This window comes from Sprattus sprattus, assembly GCF_963457725.1.
Source record: "Sprattus sprattus genome assembly, chromosome: 16".
Classification (NCBI taxonomy): domain Eukaryota; kingdom Metazoa; phylum Chordata; class Actinopteri; order Clupeiformes; family Clupeidae; genus Sprattus; species Sprattus sprattus.
The window spans coordinates 15,711,811-15,716,810 of record NC_137914.1 but is presented as its reverse complement, the minus strand read 5'-3'; positions in this window follow the sequence as shown (position 1 = coordinate 15,716,810).

Below are 5,000 nucleotides of genomic sequence, written 5' to 3'. Positions count from 1 at the left end.
GCCTTAGCGCCTTCCAGTGGTGGTAGTTACCATACCTGGCAGCTCTCACGTCTCCCAGCAGGGGAGACTCTCAGAACTCCCCAGAGGAATTCCTTGGAAGAGACCCCGAAAAAAACAATGTGTACACTCACTACACTCACACACATTATGCTCACACACTCTATACTTAGACACACTACACTCACACACACAACAGTTAGACACACTACACTCACACACACTACGCTCACTCTCACACACACTACACTTACACACATCACACTCACACACGCCACTGGAATCCTCTGCCACTCTGCTCATCACTGGGATATTTACTCACTGCATCCTGTTACATATAAACTTCTGCTAGGAATTCTGTGGTAGACCTTCTTCGTGACCGATCCAGGCTACAAAGCCTTAATTGCCCGCTCACACAAAAAAGCCCTTGTTTCTCTGATTCTCTTATTCTCAAACACAAACAGTGTCATTTGTTATTAGCCTCTTTATTAACTGTGAGATTGGTGTGAGGAAAAGGAACAGGCTACAATAACAGCAGTGCTGAGTGGAAGCACTTCTGTATGCATGTGTGTTTGAGTGAGGGGTGTTTCTAGTGACCGTGTTCATGTATCTATGAGAATTATTATATTTTTCAGAATTGGGAATACTCCATATCTAGTTAGCCAGGCAGTCTACTGTATCTCCTCCTCCCTCTCAGTATATCAGCCCTGCTGCCAGGGCGTCCTCAGTCACTGGTGTCCATTCTGAGCTGTGTGAGAGCACTCCCAGGCTCCTCTTCTGCCTGCGAGGGATTGACTAGGACCATGATCTATGATATGTTATCCTGTAACGCGTCCACACATTGTGCATAGACACATACAGTATTTACATTGACTCTTATTTATATGGTAGACGGCTCTGTCGAAAGGGAGTGTTAGTGTGTCAGAATGCAATCCCAACAGCTGTTTTACGACGAGAGACGATTTTAGTTTTTTGGAAGTGCTAAAAAATATGCAGACCAAACAGATAGGAGGAAAACATCAAGTACTGTAAATGTGTAGGTATAACACTTAAATTCGCCCTTCCTTGCAACTTACAACTGTACTTTTGAATGTTTTATACACAAATATGAATTGTACACATGTGCCTGCACACAGCCAGTAGGTCATTTTACAGTGATTCACTAAAAGCAATAAGGTGTGTGTGTCTGTAAGCACCATAATCTTGTCAATCCACCCACAGAAACTATGGTTGTGCTGTATAACAGACTAAGACAAAGGTTTATTATATTCACTGGGGCAGGTGTACTCTCATGTCAAATTACGGGTGGTGTAGAAAGGGTTGATGTTTGACAGGAGACAGTAATGAGACGCTAATCTAAACTGAAATCAAGGCACATTCTCTGGACATTCCATATAGTTTGCTGAGAGAAGCTAACAGAGGATGGCAATTATATCAGTTGGCTTTTGGTATGCTTTCACATTCTCACAACTATTCAACTCCAGCGGTCATGAGACTATTCATTCCTTTTTATGAATCGAACAAGCCATCCAGTCCTCAGGCCTCTGTGGAGTAGTTTTCAGTGGCCGGCCCATGACCACCTTGATGCCTTTTATAAATGAAAAGTCTTTGGTCCTTTTAGCAGAACTCAGATCCACTGTGCGCTCTGTTGTACCTGCCTCTCCGGTCCTCGCCACACTCTCAGAGGAAGGGCTAGAACAACCCCGCAAACCCCATTAAAGTCCATTCAGAACTCTCACGCCTAATTACCACCGAAACATCAAGGGACCTAAAGAAAAAGGAAAAAGAAAAAGAAAAGAAACCATTCTCCTCTTTCTTTTCCGACTTCAACCAAACCACGGTATGAGATGGAAATGCGTTTATCTGTGCAATCTGCAGAGTGGGTACAAGGAGGGAGAGAGACAGTGAGAGAGAGAGAGAGAGAGAAAGAAGGAGAGAGAGAGAGAGAGAGAGATAGACAGAGCGCGTGCCAGCATCTCCATAATTCCCGCGCAGCGCACGTTCTTGAGCGTGGACTGGACTGGCGCTGAGGTGAGGAGTGCAGGCGAGGGGCGAGGGGCAAGCGGCGAGGGGCAAGCGGCGCTCTGCGGAGGAGATGACACACTCGCCTTCAAAGGGCAGCTGCGACAGAGGGAAATAATGCCGAGGGGGAGGAGGAGGGGGAGTGGGAAGGGGCGGGGGGTTGTGAGCGGAGAGGAAAAAAAGGACAAAAAAAAAGAAGAGTAGGAAATGTTTGGCTTTCCATCAGAAACTGTAACTCTTTTTGATGTGCCTCTGGGTCGAGTGTGGGTGGCTGGCTGGCTGGCGGACTGCGCCTCACAACCCTCATAGGAGTCAGCCTTCTTCTCTCCTTTTTAATTTTTGGGAGGAACTTTCCAACTAGTGCTTTCTCTTTTTTTTCTCTCTCCATTTTTTCCACCTTGTTTCCTCCACAGTGGAGAGAATAAGGGTAGAGTACAGAGAATGGGAAAAAATCTAAACAACAGCCATTAAACGGGTGAACAAAGGGAAGAAAACAACTCTGAATAATGAAAGAAAAAACAGTATGATTAGGCGTTGGAGCAGGCTTTGAAGCTTGTATATTGCTGAGTTGGGTGTAGCAATGGTGCTTAGTTATATAACCAAGGCTTTTAAAATCAAGATTTCAGCAAGTGCATATGTGTGTACATTTGTTTTATGTGTGTGCATGTGTGTGTTTGTGTGTGCATGTGTGTGTTTGTGTGTGTGTGTGTGTGTGTGTGTATGTTTGTGCACAGAAGGGGGTGTGTAGAGGGATGAGAGCCGTAGAGTAATTAAAGCCTCTTCCCACATGCCCTCATGGGGCTTTTGTACATTTCTGATCCCTGTCTCTCCCTCTCCACCCCCCCCCCCCCCAACCCCCCCCCCCCGCCCCTCTCTGGCTGTCCTTGTGTTCATGTCCTCAGTCAGCTCTCTTGTAACTCTTCCTCCTCCATTCACTTTCTATCTTTTCCTTCTTCCATACTCTGCTTTATTCTATCTATCTCTTTTCTGGTTCTCTCTAATCTGTGTGTTTATCTTCTTCTCCTTGTCTCCGTCTCTCCCTCTGTCCCTCTCTCTCTCTCTCTCTTCCTCTTCTTCTTCTCTGGCTGGGTGCCACTCCCCACACTCTTGTGGTCGTAGTGCCTCACTCTCTCACAGCGCAAACCGCTTAATGCAAACAAGAAGGATTTTTGTCTCGAGTCTGCAATGCCCTGTCACATCGCTACGGAAACAGCCATTTAACACTGCAAGGATAAATCAAAGAGTAAAGTGGCACTGTTCTTTCTTACGTCTCATTCTGTATGTGTGTGTGTGTGTGTGTGTGTGTGTGTGTGTTTGTTTGTGTGTGTTTGTGTGTGTGAGAGAGTGAGTGAGAGACAGAGAAAGAGAAAAAAAACACCAGTCATCAGAGTTGTTTTTTGTAATTATACGGATGGCGAATAAATAGCAGGATGAAAGAGATGTGAAAAAACAAAGCTGAAGGAGAGGTTGGCGGAAAGAAAGACAGAGGGCCCCGGATGGAGGTTGCTCAACGCCTGGCTGGCACCAGTGGGTTGAGTGGCCCAGGACCCTGGGAAAGTGAGTGAGTGAGTGTGTGAGTGTGTGAGTGTGTGATTTGAGGCCGACAGTGCCTGTGTAGAGTCTCACTCTGGAATGCTTCTGAGGCTTTGTGGTTGTACATATATGTTTGTGTAACATGTCTTTGTGCCAAGTGTCTGTCACGATGGCGTGTGTGTGTGTGTGTGTGTGTGTGTGTGTGTGTGTGTGTTAGTGTGTGTGTTTGTGTTTGTGTTTGTGTTTGTGTTTGTGTTTGTGTTTGTGTTTGTGTTTGTGTGTGTGTTATGTGTGTGTGTGTGTGTATGTTTGAGCACTGTGTACAAATCTGTTGCTTAAACAGGTCACTTTAAGCAACATGTATGTTAATGGAATGACTCTCTAAATTCAGCAAGAGAGTTTATGATTTATACATCAGTGTGCTGAATGAGCTTGTGTGGTGTGTATCAGTGTATGTAGTGTGTCTATGTGGTTGTCTTTAGTGGTCTTCCATATTTATGGTGTATGAAGATCACTGGAGTGTGTACATGGAGTCCTTTGAATGGTGAAATAAGTGTCGCTACATCATAGTGTGCATGTTTGTATGTTTGTGCGTGTGTATGTATGTGTATGTGTATGTGTATATGTGTGTGTGTGTGTGTGTGTGTGTGTGTGTGTGTGTGTGTGTGTGTGTGGGGGGGGGGGGGGGGTGTGTGTGTGTGTGTATGTGTATGCGCACGCTTGTGTGTGTGTGTGTGTGTGTGTGTGTGTGTGTGTGTTTGTGTATGTGTATGTGTGTGTGTGTGTATGTGTGTGTATGCGTGGAGCACAGCCCAGAGCCTTTTTGTCATAGGGCTTGAACTGGACACTCTTGCCTCCACACTGACCAGAATGACTGAGCAATCCACACACACACACACACACACACACACACACACACACAAAGTGAGCTAGAGCTAGTGAGTAAGCAAGAGAGAGACACCCTGGACCCGGAGGTTCTAGCCAACTACAGGCCTATCTCAAACCTTGCCTTCCTGTCCAAGGTGTTAGAGAAGGTAGTTGCTTCTCAACTTCAGGACCACCTCAAACACAACAACTTGTTTGAAAAATTTCAATCAGGATTTCGTTCAGCCCAGAGCACTGAAACAGCTTTGCTCAGGGTGACAAATGACCTGCTGATGACAGCCGATGCAGGATCACCCTCACTCCTCATCCTCCTGGACCTGACTGCTGCATTTGACACAGTGGACCACACTATCCTGCTAGAGCGTCTCCACACCACCATTGGACTATCAGACTCTGCACTCAAGTGGTTTCAGTCCTACCTTTCTGGCAGAACTGAATATGTCTCACTGGGAAGTTGCAAGTCCAGACAGCTCCCTGTCTCTTGTGGTGTTCCGCAAGGGTCGGTCCTCGGCCCCATCCTTTTTATTATGTACATGCTCCCCCTCGGACGCGTCATCAGCAGA